General features: G+C 43.4%; 1 protein-coding gene across 1 annotated transcript in view; it reads left to right on the forward strand.

Annotated features, from left to right (window-relative positions):
- The window catches only part of EXT1 (exostosin glycosyltransferase 1), a 313,610-nt gene that overhangs the window by 107,349 nt on the left and 181,779 nt on the right, over positions 1-24,482 (forward strand). The gene's annotated exons all lie outside the window — the stretch shown is intronic.

Below are 24,482 nucleotides of genomic sequence, written 5' to 3' on the forward strand. Positions count from 1 at the left end.
TTAGGAGTAAACTCCTCTAAGACTTCTCTTTTTAACTAGTGAGATGGATTTGGAGAGGTCAGTGTAACACACTCAGGTAGAATTTACATTGGTTTTGTCAACAGCAGCCCAAGTTGGAATTTTTCCCATCTGAGGGTCCCTGTTCTGCTTTCCTCTTGTTATTTTGCTGAGATTTGTGGGGAGGTGAAGTGGAGGTTGGGGGAGGGGCAAGGGGGTGGAAAGTAAGCCACCGAGTCTGCAAATATACATGGATCCTGCCAACTCTGACATCCATCTTTTTTTTTCTTTTCCTTTTTTGGATGCAGACCATTTTTAAAGTCTTTATTTGATTTGTTACAATATTGCTTCTGTTTTTGTGTTTTAGTCTTTTGACCTAGAGGCACTTGGAATTCTAGCTCCCTGACCAGGAATTGAACCTGCATCCCCCTGCTGTTGGAAGGTGAAGTCTTAACTACTGGATTGCCAGGGAAGTCCCTGACATCCATCTTCTGACAGGCAGATGAGACACTGAGAGGCAAAGACTGTTCTAACTTGTTTCTCTTATAGCTTCTCCTTCTCAGGGGTTCAGTAGCTCTGAAGCCTATTTGTAGCTTGTAGCACTTGACATTCTCATCAGCCTTTCCCTCCTTTTGTTTTGGATTTAATGTGCTCTTGGTGGAGGCAGCTGTGGCCAGTGTTGATACAGACAGTGTGCCTCTGCTGTTGCTGAGCCTGAAAACATTGGCCGGTATCTGGTCATTACTTGCTTTGACCCACTCGCTCGATGTCCTTTTCTTGAACTGCCTTCCGTGGACCAGAGCCACCAATCTCCTATGGCCTCATTTTCTAGTACTGAGAACAGGGACATGTGATCTTGGCCAAGTTTTTAATGTTTCTTCTAGGATTGAGAGGTAATCTGGGAAATATAGCTTGGCTGCCAAGAATTGGGTATTTCCAGGACACTTGGGTGGTTTATGAGAAGAACAAAGAAGAGTTTAGAATCTGGGAGGGGAGATTATTTTCCCAAAGCAGTTGAAGAGTCACTTTCTGCAGAAAGGACTTGCAGACTTCTGAAGTGTGTATGGTGATCTTTGGCCTTTTCCTCCCCCAACGAAGTCCGTGGACACCTCATTTAACATCCCTTCCCCATTTCCTTTTAAATGTCTTGGTAATTCCACTCCTGGAATCTGTGTTACATGTATACTTCCATGGGTATGAGATGACCTGTATACTTAATAATAGTGACACTTGGCGAGCCCTTACCTGATTTCAGGAGCTAAAGATTTTATATATTTCAAACTCATTTCATTCTTAAAACAACTCTTTGAGGTAGGACTAACAGTATCTCCATTTCTAAACAAGACAGTGGAGGCAGGAAGAAATGAAGTAACTTGACTAAAATAAATTTTTTTTTTTACTCTTTTTTGTAACAACAGAAGATTGGAAGCAAGCTATTCACTGTGCCTCAATAAATATGTAACTATGGAATACTGTGTAGTCATAAAAAATGGTATTGAATATTGTCATGTAGTCACATGTAGAAATCTCCATGATATAATAAGTGAAAACACATAACTCTGTATAGAGAGTATAATATGCTACAGTTGTCTATGGGTTTGATTGGTGGAAAGAGGATGTATTTTTTCTAATATCCAAGAGATGAATGGTGATTATTTATGATGGGAAGGGGCCGGACTGGCAGATGGGAGACACAAGTGGAAAGGAATTTTTTCCCACTAGGGTATTTTTGGAGCCATGTGAATGTATTTTTTATTCATGATTACCTAAATATAATAATAATAATTTCAGCAATACTATTATGTTGCTCAGTCGCTAAGTCATGTCCAGCTCTTTGCGACCCCATGAACTACAGCACGCCAGGCTTCCCTGTCCTTCACTATCTCCTGAAGTTTGTTCAGACTCATGTCCACTGAGTCGGTGATGCCATCCAACCATCTCATCCTCTGTCGTCCCCTTCTCCTCCTGCTTTCAATCTTTCCCAGCATCAGGGTCTCTTCCAATGAATCAGCTCTTCACATTAGGTGGCCAAAGTGTTGGAGTTTCAGCTTTAGCATCAGCCCGGTTACTATTATGAGCAAAACATAAATGAACTAGCTCACTCCATAGTTAAAAAAACAGCAACAAAAATGACAACCATCATACATGTTTTATGACCCAAGCCCTTGTCATACATGATTTAATTCCACCAGTCCTGGCATGGTAGATGTTATTAGCACCATTGATAGTGGGAAACTGAAGCTTATGGGAAACAGTTGGTGCCTGAAGCCCCAGATCTGACCCGAGGACTGGCTGATTCTAAAGCCCATCGCACTGTTTGCATTTTGTCTCCATTTGGAGCTTTTGCATCTATTAGAAAAGGAACTCGGCACATGAAATTAAACTCATTTGTTCCACTTACAAAAATATATTTTATCAGGTTAATTTGAGGGCTTAGTGATGAGTTAGTGATGCTTTAAAATGTTAAATCTTAAATTATGAGACTCTTTTGCTAGTGTTTTATAAAATGAATGCTTCTCTGAATTATTCGTTTGTCCTTTGAGACTTTATTTTCAAGAGTAAGACTAGGGAGTCCTTTAGTCTGGGATTTCTCTCTATATTGTTTTGGCAAGAGTCAGAATACTGGAAAAATGCTGTTCTAACCTAAGGGCATAGGTGGGCTTTTGATGGTTTACACAACTCTAGGGAATGGGGGGCAAACTTTTCTGTGTATTGATTTCCATGGAGACATTTTCCTTGAGTGCAAGAGTAGTTTTAATCCAGGTTTTCAAAGATATTCAGGATCTCCTGAAGTTGTTTAAGACTGTTATCCTCAGAGGTGCTGCCGTTCTTCTGTAACCTGCAGACAGGTTTTCTGTGTCCATCAAATAATTTAAAAAATTGAATTAATTGCCAACTCTAATAGTTGGGAGATTTCACATAAAATCCTGGATTCAGTGCTGAGGTAGAAAAATTGGAAGACTTGACAGCACTGAGTTTGCAATTCTCTAGGGCAGTAATCTTCTGGGGGAACCTTTTTTTTTTTTTTTAATTGTTTTTAATTGAGGTATAGTTGATTTACAATGTTCTGTTAATTTCTGCTGTACAGCAAAGTGACCGAGTATGCACATATATACGTTCTTTTTTGTATTCTCTTCCATATGGTTTACCCAAGGATATTAAGTATAGTTCCTTGTGCTGTGTAGTAGGACCTTGTTCTTTATCCATTCTATATGTAATGGTTTACATCTGTTAACCCCAGACTCACAGTCTATACCCCCTCCCCACCACTGGTAATCTCAACTCTGTTCTCTATGTCTGTGCATCTGGTTTTGTTTTGTGGATACATTCCTTTGTGTGAGACCCATTTAATGGGGTGTGTGCTCTCTATTTTGCCTCAGACCACAAGCTTCAGGGCCAGTTGCAGTCTAAATGGCATTGATTTGACCTGGCAAATGGGTTTTAGTCTCTTTCCTCCCCAAAACAGCTCTTAAAAACAGTGTGGGTCATTCTTCACAGAGGATGAGACTCAGGTTAGAGAATTAAGACTCAAGTTAGAGAACTGAGACTCAGGTTAAATGACAACTGAAGTTGCACACTGATGTGGGTTAGGAGAACATGGATCTTGAACTCAGATCATCAGACTTTCTTCTAGTATTTTCTCCATTGATCCACAGTTATCTCCCATTATTTGTTGCTGTTATTTTGTTAATTTGACAATGACAGCATTACTAACAATAGGTAAAGTGTTGTATCCATTTTACAGATGAACAAACCAGAACTTAGTACAACTCTGAGAAAGGAAGGTTATGTCCCAGAAGGGCAGGCCTGGTATTTGGTCCCAAGTTTTCTGAATCCAGACTTCATATGCACTTTTAGTTGTAGGGACTTACAAACTACAGAGATCTATATGAATTCTGAGATTCTCTAAAGCCAAGATGTTAATGATTTTAACATGTTTGATTCCAAACAGAAGCAGGAAAGGTGCTTCATTGTTTCAGAACTGGTGGAAAGTTCCTGGGGTTAATCAGACCACAACTTGTAAAAGACTCCTTCCTTGCAAGGCAGGGACTGGTCTGGGATGTAGTACATGGCTAACAAGGAGAGAGGTGAAGAGGGATAACAAACTGCTTTCCAGAGTCCTATAATCTTTAATAAGGAACCTAGCTGTATATACCTGAAAGGATTTAAGCACCTTTATAAAGGCTATACCTCAATAAGTACCTGTTAACGTTATTTTAACTGTGTTCTTTCCTATAGCCTAAAAGGGATGGTATGTTGTGTCAGTGAGAAGTGGCTGCTTGAGGGAGATGGGTTATAAACCATTGTATGGAGCTATTTGGAGCATATATATCAGTGCTCTGTATTAGTCACTAAATTTGCAAGGTGGAGGTTCTCTACCACGAATGAAGAAATGTAGGGTGTGCTGTTTTCCTGGGTGCTTCTTTATTGGTTGACGAGTTCGCACTCAACCTGTAGTCTTCAGTCATACATAATACAGAAGAAAAGGTGCAGGGAGAGCCAGAATCTCTGAAGACTAGTAGGTCTATTAGGTCCTGGGCTCAGGACCAGCCTGTCTGGTTTAAATTCTGGCTCTGTCACTTTAAGAAGATGAACAAGGATGTGTGCTGTTTTCCTGGATTCCACATATATGCATTGATATCCGATATTTGTGTTTCTCTTTCTGACTGAGTTCACTCTGTGTGACAGTCTCTTGGTCCATCCATGTCTCTGCAAATGGAACAATTTTGTTTCTTTTTATGACTGAGTAATATTCCCTTATATGTATGTACCCCATCTTTTTTCTTTATCCATTTGTCTATCGATGGACATTTAGGTTGCTTCCAGGTCCTGGCAGTTGTAAATAGTGTTGAACCTATTTGCGAAACAGAGATACAGACATAGAGAACAAATGTGTGGACACCAGGGGGAGGGAAAGGGGCGTGGGTTGAATAGGGAGATTGCAAGTGACATAGAAACACTGCTGCTGCTGCTGCTAAGTCACTTCAGTCGTGTCCGACTCTGTGCGACCCCGGAGATGGCAGCCCACCAGGCTCCCCTGTCCCTGGGATTCTCCAGGCAAGAACACTGGAGTGGGTTGCCATTTCCTTCTCCAGTGCATGAAAGTGAAAAGGGAAAATGAAGTTGCTCAGTCGTGTCCGACTCTTCGCGACCCCATGGAATGCAGCCTACCAGGCTCCTCTGTCCATGGGGTTTTCCAGGCAAGAGCACTGGAGTGGGGTGCCAGTATCCAATGGATATAATGAGAACCTGCTGCCACATAGCACAGGGAACTCTGCTCAGTGTTACCTGGAAGCCTGAATGGGAGGGGAGTTTGGGAGAGAATGGATACAGGCATATTTATGGCTGAGTCCCTTTGCTGTGTTCCTGAAACTGTCACAGCATTGTTAATTGGCTATACTCCAATATAAGAGAAAAAGGTTCTTAAAAAAAAAGATACCTGCCTATAGAGTTTGTTACTTGTGTTTACTGCTTTGATTGTCAAGTGCTTGAGTATACCAGACAGTTCTCCGTTTTTCATCCCTACTCCCCAGTTTTCTCTCTGAAATAGAAGTTTGTTAACGTGGCTAAAGTTAACCAATATGAGTAGTGGATTCTATACTAGCAGCAGTAGTGATAGAGGAATGTAATTATGCAGATACTGTTGTTTTACAAGGAAAAAAAGAGCAGTTTGCTGCTTTTTTGAATCTCAGACATTTTTGATCTCCAACCTTCATTATATTGAGTTGACTAAAATGTTCCTTTGGGTTTTTCCGTAGCATCTTACGGAAAAAGTCAAATAAACTTTTTGGCCCACCCAATACATTTGGGCTTAGTGAAACGTGTCTGTAGAACTTTGGTTTATGTGGTTATAACCATCAGTGTTCACCATGTTGAAAATGGGAGCCTTAAAAATTGTTAAGTACCTGTTTGTCAATTCATCTACAGTAGACAGCAGTGATGAACACAGTACCTTTTAACACGATTAGGGTCTTGGTATATTGTGAAAATAACTGACTTCATGAATACCCTGAGGGAGAGCTGCTGACCTAAAGTATCAGTTTGTCTCAGAACATGAAATAATAAAGGATAACACTTGGAAGGTGAATTTCATTTGTTTTGCTTAGAATGACCGAGCTTGTAAAAAAAAAAAAAAAGAAAGAAAGAAAGAAAGAGAAAGAAACAATAAAATGTATTAAAATCAAGATAATTCCGTTCAAAAAAAATCCTAATTCTATCATTTACCAGTTTGTGTGACTTTAGATCATTCATTTATTTGGCCACTTACTGCCTTGGTTTTCTCCTCTGTAAAACCAAGAGAACAAAAAATTCATATGCCTTGGAATTATTGTGAAGTCCAGTGAGTTATCTCTGAAGAAGACTTAGGACGGAATCTGGCACATGCTAAGTAGAGCGTGGGTATTGGCGGCAGTTGCTGCTTTTATCACTGTTGAGATGCTGCTTCCTGCGTTGCTCTGTTGTGGCAGAAGGAGCTTGGGATCTAGAGCTAAAGAAATTGGTGGGCACAGATGCTGGGAATGGGCACCCTCTGGGGCTCCTTTCCTGAGCCTTCACATGAGGGCATTAGACTAAGTCCCAAGAGTCTGCCTAGCTGCACACAAGTCTGGGATGCCCTTCCATGACAAACAGTTTTATTCAGTACCTGGTGGTCTGTGAGGTTGGGACAGCCATGTGCGCACAGAGCCCTAGTTTTCAAAAGATGGCTGACTTTGGGGAGAACCATAGGCTCTGACTTTGAGCTTTGACTATACCACTCCAACTCTAGGATCTTACACAGATCTCTTCTGTTTGAGGGCTTTGTCTCCTCCCTGCCATGTAAAAGTGGGATAATAATACCATTTTCCAGGGTCTGTGTCAGGAATGAATAGTGGTGTTTGGTGAAGGTCCTGCAGAGTGTAGTGGCCTGGTGCTCAGGAAATGGCAACAGCTCTGAGTATCGTGATGAATGAAAAATTCTGGCCTCAGATCCTGTAAATCAAAGTACCCTAATTCCTTAAATCACCCACGTCTCTGAAGACCAATAAATACTCTGGATTGCGTATTACATGGAGAATGTGGGTGAACTAATTGCATCCAGGCAAGGGGGTGACTTGCTTGAGATTGAGTCAAAAGGAATTTCCTGGGTTTGTGACGTAAGGGAAGCCCACAGCCACGGTGGTGGTCAGAGTAGTCAGGAACTGAAACCCCAGGTGCCAGGATCAAGAGGAGTGATTACAAGTGGCTGTAAAAGTGATGGAGGGAGGGGGTGATGGACCGAGTCCAACTGGACATCTACACTGTGATCTGCGTTCAGTTTCCTTCCTTTAATGGCTGAAAAATTTAGAGGTCAGTGCTCCTTCCTCCCCCAGCCAAGAACAGTTTCATTTTTCGCTTTAGTTCTGTCCACCCTATCTTTTCTTGCCTCTATTTGCCAATTTATTCAATAAATACTTGTTTCACTTCTACTATGTACCAGGTCCTGAAGATGCAATAGTAAAACACACATATACACACATATAAAATGTACACACGCACACACATATATATACACACATGTGTTCTCCAGTCCCTCCCTTTGCACAGTTTATGTTCTAGTTGAAGAAAATAGAAGATTTCTTTTAAAAAGTGTTTAGTAAAAGAGTTTGTTCTGTTAGGACTGTTGTGTGTTTTTCTTTTTTGTTTGTTTGTTTTTGACTCTGCTATTTAGGGAGTTGACTGTTTCATTTCTTCCTCCTTAACCCATCTTCTGATCCTCTTCTCTAGGATATGCTAAACTCCCAGTCTTTAGTCTGTAGACTTGGGGCTTTGGGTGTGTATAGATCAGATCACCTTCTTTGTGTGTATAGATTCTTGGTCAGTCTCTCTCTCTCTCTTCCTCTCCTCTCCTCTCCCTCTCCCCTCCTGGAAGATAGTAATCTAACTCCAACATCCATGATACAATGACTTGCCAAGTGCTCTATTTCTGGCTACAGTTACTAAGGAATTGTAAGAAGGCACTGGAAAATGGCACTTGGCCTCTGCTTAGCTTTTATTCAGATTGGCTGTTTTCCAAGCCCCAGAAGATCAATGATGCATGTAGTGCAAAAGGGCAGCTGCAGGGTCAGGGCATATTTATTGCTTGCTGGGGCATGTTATTGACCAATAAGAAGTTAAACAGTGCCTGGCTATACCGGTTAAGATGTTGCTTCTGAGCCGGGAAGACAAGAGATCACATCAGGCCACTTCTGTTTACACGGACAGGTGTGCAAATGGACTCGATGCCTGTAGTGCTAGGCATTCCTGTGTCTACTAGAATTTTAGCTTGTTTGGTCCTGGTAGAAAGAACACATTCATGATGCTGAGCCTTTTTGGACCCAGTTATCCTCAAGGTGGATAGGGACTGATCACTTTGAAACCTCTGTTGGGACACCCAGGCTCTCTGCAGGTACCAGTTCATGTTTCCTGATGCTGAGCTACCTCTTCTGTCCTTCTGTCTGTCCCTATGTGTTTATCCATCTATCTGACATCTATTTGTGTATCATCTATCTATATCTCTATCACTTCTGTGACACTTCTATCATCTATCTTTATACTTTACAAACCTATTTATAATTTTCTCTCTTTTGAAACTGTCTTTTGGCATTGAATGAGGGACAGACAGGAGATTCTGGTAACTGATAAATACAAACATACTTTGCATGTGCTTAGATGCATAAGGAACTCCAGAGGTGCTTTATTCAGGAAAAAAAAATCCAACTCTGTTTTTATACACACACACACACATATATGCACACACTATATATGTATTAAAGAAATATGTAGTGAAAATCTCCTTTTAGCTTTATGTTCTTTCTGAAGCTCAGTGCTGGGGTTTGTGTTCTGGCTGTGAAAAAAAAATTTTTATGAAATTTATAAAGAATATTTCTTCTCCTTTTTCTTCCTAGATGTCAAAAGTACTATTTGGGTGAAGTATTGACTGAGGAAGGAGAGGCTGGAGCAAGGAAAACAGCAAGAATCCAGATTAGAAGGCCCTAAAGAGTAACAGCTAGTGTTCCCCTGTCTCCCCACCCTGTCATGAAATAGTTGTTTCACTTTGGTTCTTTGAACAAAATAATATTGAGGATTAGGCTTGTGTGAGCCTCACAACATTTGAGACTCCTGTGTTTTTCTAACCACCTGCCTTAGAGTGAAACATTTTAGCATGTTAAGGATGTGTTTTGCGTGTAGAAGAGTTAATCAGTAAATGGCATTAGAAGTACAAGAGTATCTAAAACTAAAGCACAGATATATTTTGGATTCTGTTGTTTAATCACGTTTGATGAATCTGCAAGAATGGTAAGTAGTGTGTATCTGAATTAAGAAGGGTTGTTGGGGTGGGGGTGCCTGCCCCCTGTTGTGCAGCTCTCATCTTTATGTGATCGACATGTAGGAGTTAAATTGTGGAGCATCTCCTATCAATTAGACTTCGCTGGTGGCTCAGATGGTGAAGAATCCACCTGCGATGCAGGAGACCTGGGTTGGATCCCTGGTTTGGGAAGATCCCCTGGAGAAGGGAAAGGCTACTTAATCCAGTATTCTGGCCTGGAGAATTCCATGGACTGTATAGTCTGTGGGGTCGCAAAGAGTCAGACATGACTGACTTTCACTTTCACTTTCCTAATAATTTATCCAGAATCATCCCTCTTATAACTGCGAATCAGATATTGACTTGTTTGGTGGTTGAGCCTGATTTGACTATATTTTCAGTGTTTCAGGTTGTGGGAACCGTTTTGTGCAGAATCTGGTTGTTTTCAGTGCTAGAGTTTGGGGTTTCATTGTGTACCAGTAATTCTGGGAAACACTAAAGTAGACCAACCAACTTTTAAAATGATGGTACTGTTTGATTACTGTTGACTTTTCACAGTCTCCTTTAAAATCTGTGTGGCGGCCTCTCCTTCTGGAATTTCGGAAAGGTTGAGGAGGAAGTGAATGGCTATTTCCCCCAGACCTGCTATGTCCCGGGCATTGTCTTATATGAGACAGACATGCCCTTCTTTCGAAAGGTAAGGAAGCCTTGGGCCTTTACCTTTGTTTTACAAGTGAAGAGAGAGGTGAGCAGATAAGGGCAGGGCCACCCAGTTAGGGAGGAGTGGAGCTGGGACCCTAACATTGTGCTTGACTTCTGTGCCTATAATCTTTCTGCTTCCGTTTCTTGAAAATGGGCTCATTCGGACTCCTTTGGGGTTTCACCACTTGGCCTTTTGGTAAGAAGGGCCTGGAAGCCCTCACCCATGTTCAGCTGTCTCGTATCTGTGTGAAGGGCATGGAGCGCTTGCATATTTGTTGTTTTTGTTTGCAGGATCAGCCTCATTCTACCAACAGGAATAAACTCCCTCCCTAAAAATGCCGGATTTACCATATGCATGAATGGCAATGGATTCTTGCTCTCAAAGTACATGTTTGCAGAAGCACAGGAGTGCCAGTCACAAGAGGAGGCTATGGGGAGGGGCTGCGGAGGCAGGATGATGTCACTGGTGAGGCAGGGTCCTGCAAGCTCTTTGGAGAGCAGAGGCGAGCCCTGGTGAAACAGAGCATTGTATTAAAGCACAGGCCAACGAGGTGGGAGACGGAGAGTGACAAACACCCATCTCGGCCAACAGTTGCTTATTAGCTTGTTAAGAGAATGGCTTATTATTTCTTTTCAAGAGCTATATGAGGAGGCCAAACTCAGAAATAATCAAGAGTGAGCTTTACCCAGCAGGGCATCTCAGGACAGCAGTGTGTGTGTCATTTGAACTGCCTTCTGGAATAATTCCACCTTGACAGTGTGCAAAATGGCCTGGGAAAGGCTTGGAGAGGGAAACTGAGGCAGGAGGTGAGATTCCGTACAACTTGGGGAGGCTCACTGATGAGAGCCTACATTTTAGGGATTTCCTTGCGTGGAAGGAGGAGAATAGCTGTTAACTGAATTTAAAAAATTTTAAGTTTGGGTCTTGAGGATCGCTATGTGAGGAAGGCCTAAGTTTTACTGTGGAAAAGAGCTGAACGAGTATAGAACTGTGGGTTAAATGGTACTTCCTGCACATTTTGTTTTGTGACCTTGGATCCCATGTGATCACACAAGCCACTAAGAATGTCAGGGAAATAGCATCAGGCTGGGATGGCCATATTCACAGATTGGCCAGTGTGTGGGTTTGGGTGAAAACCTGAGCTCCTGATCTTGTTACCTGTCAGCGTTCTCACCTGATCCTCAGGTTGTGTGCTCTGCTTCTCTAATCTCTGGTAAAAACAATCTGGACAGTTGATGAATCCAGTGACCTTCCAAGCAAACAATTTTTCTTTTTATAAACTTGGCACCTGAAGGAAATGGGTTTTGTAATTTTGTGGCTTCATCTGCATTGGGATATTAATGGAACAGAAATTGTGCTTATTAACTTATAAAAAATAATCAGAATAATCTAATCTGAGCTAATGCTTTCAGACAAAGGCCAGAATAGGCTGTTTACTGTTCTCTGCCTCTACCAAATGATAGAAAACATGTATATCAGTTCAGCCAGTTGATTTGCTTTAATTGTTCTTGATCGCTTTCCCAAAGCAATTTCTGTTTGAGGTAATGGCATTAACCCCTTGTCTTTTAGTCAGTTTTAAGGGGTTGCCTCACTATGGCTCAGACCCTTAACTGGAAAAATTTATCAACCTTGACCTATATTAATGAATATGGCTTTATTGTATCTGTGCATTTATAGTAAATTGCAAAACTTTCTCGAACAAAAGTAGGGGTGGAAACCTACATACATATCTTTCAGTGTATCCTGTGTTGCTCAGTTGTGTCTGACTCTCTGCAACCCATGGACTACTCTGTCCACAGGATTCTTAAGGCAAAAATATTGGAGTCAGCTGCCATTTCCTTCTCCAGGGGATCTTCCCAACCTAGGGGTCAAACCTGGGTCTCTGCATTGCAGGCAGACTCTTTACCATCTGAGCTACCAGGGAAGCCTTCAGTGTATCCTAGTTGGTCATATTGGGAGGAAAATTAGCCCTTCCCATGGTGACTTGAAAGGAAAAAAAAGCGGGGTGGGGGGTGGGGGAGTGGCCACTATACATACCAGGAAGGGCCAGTGCCTAAATCCAGGCTGTAACTTGGAGAGCCAATTGAAGGCATTTCACCTTCTCTCTCAGTGTGTGCAAGAGCAGGATAAGACCACAGAGAAGTGTTCCACAGTGCAACTGGTGTTCTCCTGGTCTGCAGCCAGAAGAGGTACTGGTGGAAATTTTAGCTGCTTCTCGTATAAAATGTTAACTGCTCTGCTCAGCACAAGCTGAGAGTCAGTGACAGGTACTGAGTGTTCAGTTGTGTTACAATAAGTCATTTCCATAATGACTGTTGGCTCCTTACCTGTTACTCTCTGCTTCCCCCTTTACAATTCTGCATTAAGGAATGTAGGTGTAATGGAGTTTTGCGAAGGGTCTCAGAAGTTCTAATAAGAAAGACTGTTCTTCCAGTTACTATGACTGCATCACAAATGACTCCAAAATTTACTGGCATAAACAGCCGTTTATTATGCTGACAGATTCTGTGGGTCAAGCATTAAGACAAGGCAGAGCAGAGATGACTTGTCTTTGTTTTTTGATGTATGGGGCCTCAGCTGAAGAGCTCAAATGCTGGGGCTGGAATCTGAAACAATGCTGTCTAAGAGAACTCCCCACGGTGATACAAAGATTCTGTATCTGCACTGTCCAATATAGCAGTCACTAGCCACTCACCACTGTCGAGCACCCGAAATATGGCGAGTGCAATATGGAATTAAACTTTTTATTTAGTTAATTTGGATATAAATAGCTGCTAGTGGCTGGCTTGTGGCTACCATATTGGACAGTACAAATCTAAAGACTTGTTTTCATAGCTAGGTATAGATACGTACTATCCAATATGGTAGCCATGAGCCACTAGTTAAAATTTAGTTGGGCCTGTTTCCAATGGAATAGCTCTTTGTGACTGCTCCTTGTGGCCTGCTCTTCCTCATCACATGGCAGCTGGGTTCCAAGGGTGAGGTTCTTGAGAGGAGCCAAGGAACTGACCTACCACTGGAGTGGACAGTGTTGCTTCCACCATATTATATTCATCGAGGCACTTACAAAGTCCCATCCCATTCAAGAGGAGGGGCAAAAGACTTAATTTATTGATGACAAGTGGTAAGCTTCTGGCAGAGCGTTGGGACTGGAAACATTGCTGTAGTTATTTCTCGAAAGTGTCGTTCTGCCACTGGTGCTCTGGGTACCCAGTCTGTTCACTCATTTATTCATGCAGCAGACTTTGAGCACTTACCCTGTTACCTGCATTACATGTTTTAGGGGGAATAGCAATTGAAAGTAGTGAAGCTTATAACAGAGTGGACAGGGTGAGTGGGGAAGGCACTCAGGTATTTCCAAGGCAGTGTGAAATGTGCCGTGATAATATGTAGAAAGTAGAGACGATTTGTTGAGACACATAGGAGTCTGTTTGAAGAAGCCACATGGAAACTGTATTTTAAAGTCATTCGAGGGACTTCCCTGGTGGTCCAGTGGTTAAGACTGCATGCTTCCACTACAGGCGGGTGTGGGTTCAATCCCAGGTTGGGGAAATAAAATCCCACATGCCATGCAATGTGGGCCCCCCCCCAAAAAAAAATTATGCCAGACTGACTAAGGAGTGTGCCAGAGAGGGACCAGTAATTTAGGCAAAAGGACAAGCTTATTGAGAATCAGGCAAAAAGCTAGGCTTTTCCTAGAGATGTCTCAACAGTGAGAGCTTGGTCAAGAAGGAAGACTGTAGAGTTGCCCTGCCAACCACATCCTTCACTTCCCTTGTGTGTGTCCCCATCCACACTCTGTATATTGAGAACCAGCTGCACACCCAGTGGGTCACCAAACCGGAAAAATCCATAGCCCACGGGGATATCATTGATGAATTACCAACAAGTTGCCTGTCAGCAGGAAACATGGATTGGATTAGAGAGTCCTCATACCATGCCAGCTTTTCTAAAGAAGTTCTGGCTCTGAGAGAGAGGAACAAAGATGCCTGAACACATGGTCAGCATTGAAAGCAAATATTGATTGGCCCCTGCTGGGGGAGCCGAGCTAGAATGGGCTAGAGTCTGATGTTAGAAATACTGGGGCGTGGAAAACTATTAATTGTGCTGATTGACCAAAATAAAAGCTCCACCTATTTTTAAGATCTCAAAAATGAGGGGGAGATATTTGAGTGGGTGGAAGGGCAAAAGGGGTGGTTAGAACCGAAGCCCTGGGCAAAGGCACTTTCTCTGAGTTGGCCTCTGTTACTCTGGCCACAGGTCCTGGATATCCTTTTCTATCTCGTGTTCTGCATGGTGATTCTGTGGACCTGAGTGTGTTCCTTAACGCGGTGCAGAATTCACTTAATTGAGTATGAATGTCCAAACAGCTGATGTTCAGTGGTGTTCAGATTTGGGATTCAGACCGTCTGCTGGGTGTTATTAAACTGGTAGAAAAATGCTCTGGCTGTATCAGATTGCATCTGACTGTCGACTGGGTTAGAAATATCTCCGTTCACTAGCAGATGTACGAAACACTGGAAAGTGAGCCTTTTCTTTAGCAGATTAGACTAGCCAGCTCCATGGATCCAGATTGACTAAAATAGCTTGTTGCTCCAGGGATAAGGCTAGCTGGGCTCAGTTCATTCCTTTAAAGTCTGATCTTGAGTTTTTTAATTGAAGATTTTCAAAACCTGCTCCTTTACTTTGAAACCTATCCTGTGTTTGTCTTCTAGAGTAGCATTCTCCAGTAGAACTTTCTGCAATGAAAATGGTCTAAATGTGCATGGTAACCATTAGCCACATGCGGATATGGAGTACTTGAAATGTGGTTAGTGCAACTGAGGAGCTCAGTTTTAAATTTTATTTAGTTTAAGTGTAAACAGCTACATGGGGCTAGCGGCCACCCCAATAGGTAACACAATCATGGGTGTCTGTTTTTAGAAATGGTATTTGCTGCTGTGATCATGAAAGCTTTGCTAAGTTTCTAGTTTTTAAAAAATAATTTTATTTATTTATTTTTGGCTGTGCTGGGTCTTTGTTGCGTCTCGGGCCTTCTCTAGCTGTGGAGCATGGGGGCTACTCTCTAGTCGCAGCACCCGGGTTTCTCATTGCGGTGGCTTCTCGTTGCGGAGCACGGACTCTAGGGCATGCAGGCTTCAGCAGCTGTCGCACGTAGGCTCAGTAGTTGTGGCTCCTGGACTCTAGAGCCCAGGCTCAGTGGTTGTGGTGCACAGGCTTAGTTGCTCCAAGACATCTGGGCTCTTCCCAGGTCATGGATTGGACCCATGTCTCCTGCATTGGCAGGTGGATTCTTTACCACTGAGCCATGGGAAGTCTGACTTTCTAGTTTTTGAGCAGTATCTTAAATCATGAGTCCAGTCTTTCCTCTAGCAGCAATCTGTGGAAAGAAGCATCAGCTGAGGTGGGTGGGTGGTCATTAGCAGATGGAAGGCTTGGGATGAGGATGGAAGTTTAAAAGGGTCACTGAGTCAGTCACGACACTCATTTTCCCTCTGGCTTCTCTGAGAGAGAACCAGGGTATTGCTAGTGGATTCAGTAGCCAAAGAAATTTGGGGAAAGCCAGGTTAATTGCAATCACACAGGTTCTTTCTCAGCCTTAAATATGCTAATATGGATTGTGAATTTCCAGATCAGGTTTCAGGGCCAGTATATTTGATCCCCTTTTCTCTTTCTGGTGTTTTCTGTGAAATGCTTTGGGAAATGATGGTTTAAGCCATGACACTTTCTGCCACGAGAGCTGATAAACTTAGTGTCTGTTACAGGCAGTGAGGGCTTCCCAGGTGGCACTAGTGGTAAAGAACCCACCTGACAATGCAGGAGATGTAAGAGACGTGGTTTTGACCCCAGGGTGAGAAAGATCCCCAGAGGAGGGCATAGCAACCCGCTCCCGTATTCTTGCCTGGAGAATACCATGGACAGAGGAGCCTGGTGGGCTATGGTCCATAGAGTCACCAAGAGTCAGACATGACTGAAGTGACTTAGCATGCACTCACAGGCAGTGAATCTATCCATCCCTCTTTAGGATTTCTGCAGAGAGCTGGATTCTGCATTTGTGCTGTGAGTCTGGTCGTTCAGTCATTCCTTCGCTGTGTGTGCATTGTCCGTTAGCTCAAGTCTGGAAATATCTGGGCTGGGCTGGCTAGATTGCACGCCCTACAGGCCAAAGGCTCAGGTGTCTGCTGCGGATAATTTCAACTTCTTGAGCCCTGGGTTTTAACAGCTAGCACCACAGGCCTGAGTGTAGCTTTTTCTTTTCTTTCCTAGAAAAGGGTGAGACTTTTTAACCCTCACATTACTGAGCCCTTGCTGCTGACTTTCTGAGTGGTCAGGATTAGTTCTTGTAGTTGGAGAAATGCTGGTGCTTCCTGTTTCAGTAATTATTCTCTTTGCTCTCTCCTTGTATAGACTTGCATATGAATGCATACATACTTCTCTCTATTTTTTTTTAATAACTTGATCAGCCTGCAGCAGACAAATCCAGCAGATCATAGCACCCTATTTATTTAATCATGTGAGTTACTAAAGGAAGGAAAAGGCAGGAAGTATGAAAATGAAAGAGAAATATTTTCTCCCCTTCCTCTTTTGCCTCCCTCTCTCTTTAAAAAATTGTCCACCAAGTTATCTGCAGAAAACATCTGTCTCCCCAAGAATAAATGCAATTTTGTTTCTGATCTCGGCAGGTCCCCCTCTGGTTGGAGGGAAGAGTTTTTGCCATGTGACAGAAGTGAAATCAGCAAGATGCTGTCTGTTGGGAAGTTGAAACACTGAGCTTTATGAGATGGCAGTCCAGTGGGAAGAAGTGGTGTTTTTCTGCTTGACAGCAGCACCGTGGTGGGATAAAGAATTCTGGGAAGAAGAGGTTCACAGATCACCAGGTCTACAGATGTCTGTCCCCTTGTCCTTCCAGGCTCACTGTTGTGGCAGTCCCACCACCTTGGAGTGAGGACCATCTCTGCTTCCTCTGTGTTAGTGGTTCTCTGGCTTGTACTGATGATCTTGTCAGGAGACAAAGGGTCTGCAGCATAGGTGACTGAAGAGTGTCATCTATAGCCCTGCAGGGAATAGGATGCTCCGAAGGCCTGAGGAGAAATGCATGGTTAGTGCGTGAAGCCTGGAAGCCTCCTCTTTGTTAAAAAGATTCATGGGTGTCTGAAGAGTGACATCATGAAGGCCAGGGGAAGATTTGGGGTCAAGCCTTTGTAGTCTATATCCATCTACTGAAAACAATTTTTTTTTTTTTTTTTTTTTGAGTTAGCAGAAAAGGGGAGGTCTCACTGGGGCTGATTTGAACCAATATTTGCTCTCCCTAATTATGTAGCCAGAGCAGCTCTCCTGAGTGTTTAATGCACACCTTCGTATTGACAATAGCATAAGGAAGAGTTTATCACGTGTTTGGGAGGCTTGTGAAGGTGGGGCAGTGATTCTTCTTTGCACTTCCATAAGACTTTCCTTCCTGGGAGACCTCAGCAAGGTTTACCTTAGCCGCTGATCACGGAGCAAAGTGAGGAGACGAAACTCCAGAGAAGGGTGGAGCCACTCGGGGCAGCCACCAACATGTTTTATAGGTGAGACACTTGTCTTGGCCAAAAGTTTTGTGCCAGCCACCATCCTTTCTTTCTGAGTAGGAGTAACAAGCAAGTCAGAGCTTACAGCTTCTTCCTGTTAATGGGTCTGTGAGTGTCATGTCAGTAGGGTGGTGGGCAGGCTGGGCTATTGACCCTGATGGTGGTCTTCTGGCTCAGTCCCTCCTCTGTGATGGGCCAGACCATCTCTTTATTAGACTCAAGATTTAGTGAGTGTTACTAAGAGAATACTTGAAGAACTTGTCTGCATGTTGAAGACACTGGGGTCTAGGGTAACTGAGTTCGAAACCTTCCTTCATCCTGTATTTGGACTTGGGGAAGATTGTTTTACTTCTTGGTGCCTTGGTTTTGCCATCTGTAAAGTAGGCATAATAAACACTATTCACACATGCTTGGACTGACTTTTAGAGAATGTACAAGTCTAGCTCTAGAGCTGGGGTGGATGCTTGTGTTGGAGCTGCTGCTGCTGCTGCTGCTGCTAAGTCACTTCAGTCGTGTCCAACTCTGTGCGACTCCAGAGACGGAAGCCCACCAGGCTCCCCCGTCCCTGGGATTCTCCAGGCAAGAACACTGGAGTGGGTTGCCATTTCCTTCTCCAGTGCATGAAAGTGAAAAAGTCGCTCAGTCGTGTCCAACTCTCAGCGACCCCATGGACTGCAGCCTACCAGGCTCCTCCATCCATGGGATTTTCCAGGCAAGAGTACTGGATTGGGGTGCCATTGCCTTCTCCATGTGTTGGAGCAGTGGATATTAATTCTGACAACACCTGTAGAGCCTTTCAACACCTGAGGGCCAGCTTCATTTTGCAGGTTGGATAACATTGGCTTCTAAAATCATTTCCTGAAATTTTTCTCCGTGCCATTCATTGCATCCAGAACAACTCAAACTGGTTCACTCAGGAGTCATGGTCTCCCCACAAAATTAGAGAAAAAAGGGGGGTTGTGACTAATACAAGGAAAGCGATGAATACTTTGCTATACACCTGAAACTAACACAAAATTTCAGTCAATTATGCATGTGTGCATGCTCCATTGTGGTCGACTCTTTGTGACCCCATGGACTGTAGCCCACCCGTACCCTCTGTCCATGGAATTTTCCAGGCAAGAATACCGGAGTGGGCTGTCATTCCCTACTCCAGGGGATCTTCCCTACCCAGGGATCGAATCTGCATCTCCTGTTCAATGGGTGGATTCTTTACCACTGGGCCACCTGGGAAGCCCATTGATCAACTATACAACAACATAAAATAAAAACATTTTTTAAAAGTTCTTTCAAAAACAAAAAAAGGGAAGGCAATGAAGCACGTGAATATGGCCAAGATTTCTAGGATAGTAGTTCCCAGCTTTCTCAGCACCTGAGACTGGTTTCATGAGAGAAATTTTTCCGTGGACCAGGGGGATGGTTTCGGGATGATTCAGGGGCGTTACATTTATTGTGCACTTTATTTCTCATCTTATGCTACCATTGATCTGACAGAAGGTTCTGGTCCCCGGCTTGGAGATTTCTCATCTTATGCTACCATTGATCTGACAGGAGGTTCTGGTCCCTGGCTTGGAGGTCAGGGACCCTGCTCTAGGAAATCAGGTTGTGGGCAGTGAAGATACGAGTGGAACCTCTCTCCTCCAGAACTGGGTCTGTAGACCTAACTCCCTATTGGGAACTAGCTGCTGGAATTGCTGCCATGACTTCTGAGCCTTTTGCTGTCGGGGAAAGCATATATTTAGGTGAAGATGTATAACACTCACTTTCTGGGAGGCTGGAATGTATCAAGATGTCTCCTCTGCTGAGGAGTCTGCTTTTCCTGCTCCAACTGTTTTGGTTAAATCTGGTTCTGTGGATGCTGTGCCCAGCCGTCAGGCAGTCTCAGTTCTCTGGAATTTGTTTAAAATAAAGTCAGTTGTTTCTTACCTGTTGTCTTGAAACAGAATTGTTCTGGTCTTCATTGTTACCATCTCCAAGGTCAGGAAAGGATATCGTTCTCTACAGAGAGACCGGGAGACTCCACTTGGTTTCCAAGGGTCCTTTGATTTAATTTCCCCCTGTGTGCATGCATTTGATTTGTAACATCATTGGTGTCACGTGAGCCTTGGAGATGGGAAAACATTGGCCATCCTCTGGCAGGGCATGGCATCTCTGGTTCTTGGGCATTGACTTCAGAGGTGGGTGGGTTATGTCGCCCAGATTGCTGACTGGTGATGCTGGTAGCTGACTTCCTGTCCTGGACTTTGTCGAGTGGTTGAGTGGGTGACTTGGGGGTTTGTTAAGTAATACTCAACAGGGCTTCTTTAAGTGGTACTTCCACACAAGAGGAATCGTCACCACACAGAATGGGCTTTGGAGCTGGCCGGTTCAAAAGAACTATTGAATTTGTGTCAGGCTCTGTTCTGAGGCCTGGGGCCTCAGGGATGAACTGGACTGAGCCGGTTCTTTGTTCTCTAGGAGTGTATAGTCTGGAGGCGGGTGGGCAGATGGATAGCAAACGTGGAAGCCAAAATAAACAAAGATAAACAGATAAGACTGGAGAGGAAAGTGGAAGCAGGGAGACCCTCACGAGGCTTTTGATATTCTCCAGGCCTTAGTAATGCTATTTGGAGTGAGATGAAGCCAGGGGAGATGGGATCTTCATCTATAGTTTGGCGGAGAATCCATCAGAACCTGCCAGGTCTTGCCTCTGCTGTGGTTTGGTATTTAACTTCTCTGTAAAACCTTCCTTTTCTTCTTCTGTAGAAGGGAGGTCATAGCAAATGCACTTCACAGAGTTGTCCTGGTTAAAAATGCATGTTTGTTTTTCATGGTGAATGAAGGGGTGATATGAGAACAGGTACCTCTTGGTTTTCAAGGGGGCGCCCTGTCCTGTCTTGGGATGTCCACTTGTCCCTGCTGCCACCTCTTCAGGGACTGCTCCTGACTCTGGGAGTTGGGGGGCCTGAAGTGAGCAGCCGGGGGTGGGGAGGAGGGCAGCCCGGGGCCTGCCCTGGTGTCCCTCTGTCTGGTCAGTCCTGCCTTCTCCCACTGCTGATAGTTCCCGCCATCTTCTCTGATGCACAGTGCTTCCCCAAGAGCAGTGGGTACCCAGGTGTGGTCTGAGTCCCTTGGTGACAGAACCATATGGAATCTTTGTTAGACGGCAGACTCCTGGCTCCCCCGCAAATCTCCTGCATCAGAATCCCCAGGGCTGGGCTCCAGAATCCACATTTACTGATGGGCTCTCTATGCTAGCCTCATACACTCTAAATCTTGACACTCTCTCATTCTGAAAATTTGATTTTGGCCTTGGAGTCATGCTGCTGCTGCTGCTAAGTTGCTTCAGGTCGTGTCCAACTCTATGCGACCCCATAGATGGCAGCCTACCAGGCTCCTCCGTCCCTGGGATTCTCCAGGCAAGAACTCTGGAGTGGGTTGCCATTTCCTTCTCCAATACATGAAAGTGAAAAGTGAAAGTGAAGTCGTTCAGCCATGTCTGACTCTTCAAGACCCCATGGACTGCAGCCTACCAGGCTCCTCCATCCAAGGGAGTTTCCAGGCAAGAGTACTGGAGTAGGTTGCCATTGCCTTCTCTGCCCTGGAGTCATAAAGGTAGCTAATATTTGTTGTAGGTTTATTATATTTTACATGCAATAACCATGTCATAGATCCTAGTTATCTGCTTGTCTTATCAGTGAATAAAATGTGTTCAGTTCAGTTGCTCAGTCGTGTCTGACTCTTTGCAACCCCATTGACTGCAGCACATCAGGCTTCCCTATCCTTCACGACCTCCCAGAATTTGCTTAAACTCATGTCCACTGAGTCGATGATGGCATCCAATCATCTCATCTTCTGTCATCTGCTTCTCCTCTTCCCTTCAGTCTTTCCCAGCATCAGGGTCTTTTCCAGTAAGTCAGTTCTTCACATCAGGTGGCCGAAGTACTGGAGGTTCAGTTTCAGCATGAGTCCTTCCAATGAATATTCAGGACTGATTTCCTTTAGGATGGACTGGTTTGATCTCCTTACAGCCCAAAGGATTCTCAAGAGTCTTCTCCAACACCACTGTTCAAAAGCATCAATTCTTCAGTGCTCAGCTTTCATAATAAACTGAGGAGATAGAAGATTTAAACAGTTTGTTCAAATATTGATGAAAGAGCCAATATCTAAACCCATATCCCAGCTCTTGTCCTTCCCCTCTTCTTTTTCATCTCCCTTATGTAGTGATATTACGTGAATCAATCTTCTTAGTTTAAAATGAGGCCTGGGTGACCTCCTATTATGTAAAAAGTAGAAAGTTAAATGTGGAATGTTTTAAAATTGAGCTTTAACTTACATTAAAGCCTGAGATTTGGCTCAGAGTTTGACCTAAGTGTCCACCCTGATGACATTATTTTAAGGAAGGTTCCCTTTTGTTACTTTGGTAAATCAGACCCTGTGGTGTGGCCCTGCATCTCGTATAAATCTTTTACCTGCTGCATGAAATGCTTGTGCTGATGGGCCAGCACCTGAAACAGCTTCTGCTAAAGGGCCAGCACCTGGGCAGGTTGATGCCGTGGTTACCCTCCCCCACCCCCGCCCAGCTTCCTGGGAGGCTGTGTAAAGAGACCAAGAAGCTGGGTTTTCCCCTTGTCTGGAGAGCACTGAAGGTACTTTTTCTTTTTTCTTCTTCGTGATTCCAAGTTAGTGTCTGAGAAAAGTTGGCCATCAAAATAGGACCAGCCCAAGCAGGCTTACAGATAAAAATCAATCATTCCATGCATAGTATTTTCTGACCTCAGATTCCTATTGCTTCCAACGCTAGGGAAGCAACGACCTCACACATGACTTAAGGTGGAAAGAGACTTTCACTATGTATAAACTTTACGTCTCTTGCTGCTGCTGCTGCTAAGTTGCTTCAGTCGTGTCTGACTCTCTGCGACCCCATAGACGGCAGCCCACCAGGCTCCGCAGTCCCTGGGATTCTCCAGGCAAGAACACTGGAGTGGGTTGCCATTTCCTTCTCTATTACGTCTCTTAGAGAATATTATTTAGAAAAGGATAGGTGAAGGAGGTCATGACTAACATTTTATCCTTGCATCTCACATTCTGAAATCTTTAAAGTGTTTTTTTGTGCCCCCAAGCTGGCTCAAAATTGCATTTCTGAAAGCAGTTTTGTTGGTTTTAGCTTTACTTGAGTTGTGAGCACTTTGAAAATCCAAAGCCTAATCTTTAAGAAAAAGTACTTTAAAAATATAATGGTCTTGCATGCTGAATATTTGCAAGTTTGGTTTGTTTGTGACAACTTCAAGATTTACGACTAATTATCCCATTAACCATTTGCCAAATGTTTCTGAGTCGTTGGGATGCATTTTACCAGCTGTTCATAATAAGAATTTGTGAAGCTTTCTGGCCAGTTTTCAGAAAACAAGCCTATGATCAATGTTTATCTTTCTCTGAAACTAGGATCTCATCGTTAGAGTTTCCTCTCCGCTGATCGAGTATTGAACACACAATAGTGGAGACTGGACTTCCACTGTGCCCTGAATTTGTGGGCTTTGGTCTTTATAAAGTCCTCAAGTTATTCTCCATAAAAGGAGAGGTAAAGACAAACATTTAAGATTGAATTTCAGTGCTTTTAAAAATCATTTTATTTACTTGGCCCTGCTGGATCTTTGTTGCTGCACCAGCTTTTTCTCTTGTTGGAGTGAGCAGGGCTGCTCTCTAGTTGCGGTCCATGCGCTTCTCATTATAATGGCTTCTCCTGCTTCGGAGCACAGGCTCTGGGGGCATGGTCTTCAGTAATTGCAGCTTGTGGGCTCCGTAGTTGCGGTTCTTAGACTCTAGAGCACAAGCTCAATATTGTGGTGCACAGGCTTAGCTTGTTCCACAGCACATGAGATCTTCCTCCACCAGTGATCAAACTTGTGTCTCCTGCTTTGGCAGGTGGCTTCTTTACCACTGAGTCACCAGGGAAGCCCAAGACAAGCATTTCTGAGGTGAGCCAGGGACATCAGAAAGTGTGCACTTTGTAGAAAAAAGGAGTGCAAGGCACAGAGAAAGACATTTCTAGGCTTTGTATCAAGGGCAGAAAGAGGAGACTTTGAACAAAGAGTGTGTGTGTGTGTGTGTGTGTGTGTGTGTGCGTGCACGCACATGCGTATGTGCCTAATTGTTGGGTTTGTTTTAAGCATCACAGAAAGACCTTGCCACCCTTTTATTCCTGCAACTGGTATAGGATATCGACTTTAATTAATGAGCTCCTTTTAAATTTTCACTTAGAATATTTAGGGTGACAAAGAGTCGTAAAGTGTTTAGTACCATCATGAAAAGAATAGCCTAACACTCAGGAGCCACCACTATCTTTTTTAAACGAGACAAGTCTCCTGTAGGTTTCTGGAAAAGAAGAAATCCCCAGTCCAGAGTCACTGAATTTAGAACACGACATCAAATTCTAGCATTCAAGCTAAGGAAGAATAGGCTGATTCCAATATAACTTATTCCAATATTATAGAAAAGTGATTTGTGAGTCGACTCTAACATTTGAGATTTCTTTCAATCATAAAAATCACAAATTAACTAAGGAGCCAACAATGGATGTCATCTCATGTGACATAAATTTTGACTTAAATAAAACAAATGTAATCAGTGTGGCTACACCCCCATTGCTTCATGTTTACATAGTTGAAAAAGTTAGAAAAGTAATTCACATGAACAGAGTTTCTATATTTTTTCAGCTAAAAGTTTTTCTCATCTTTTCCTTTAAATGACCTCTTAATTTTTTTCTCTCCATTTCGCTGAAGCTCCAGACTCCTTGTACCTTTAGAGCATCCAGAACATGTAGACACATGTGTGTTTTTCTCCTTTGGACTGTTTCGCCATACCAGAAACACTTTCTATTCCTGGGGTCTTATTTCTAGAGAGCTCCACAAATACAGAGATCTGCAAATAG

The sequence above is a fragment of the Bos indicus genome, chromosome 14, assembly GCF_029378745.1.
Source record: "Bos indicus isolate NIAB-ARS_2022 breed Sahiwal x Tharparkar chromosome 14, NIAB-ARS_B.indTharparkar_mat_pri_1.0, whole genome shotgun sequence".
Taxonomy (NCBI): Eukaryota; Metazoa; Chordata; class Mammalia; order Artiodactyla; family Bovidae; genus Bos; species Bos indicus.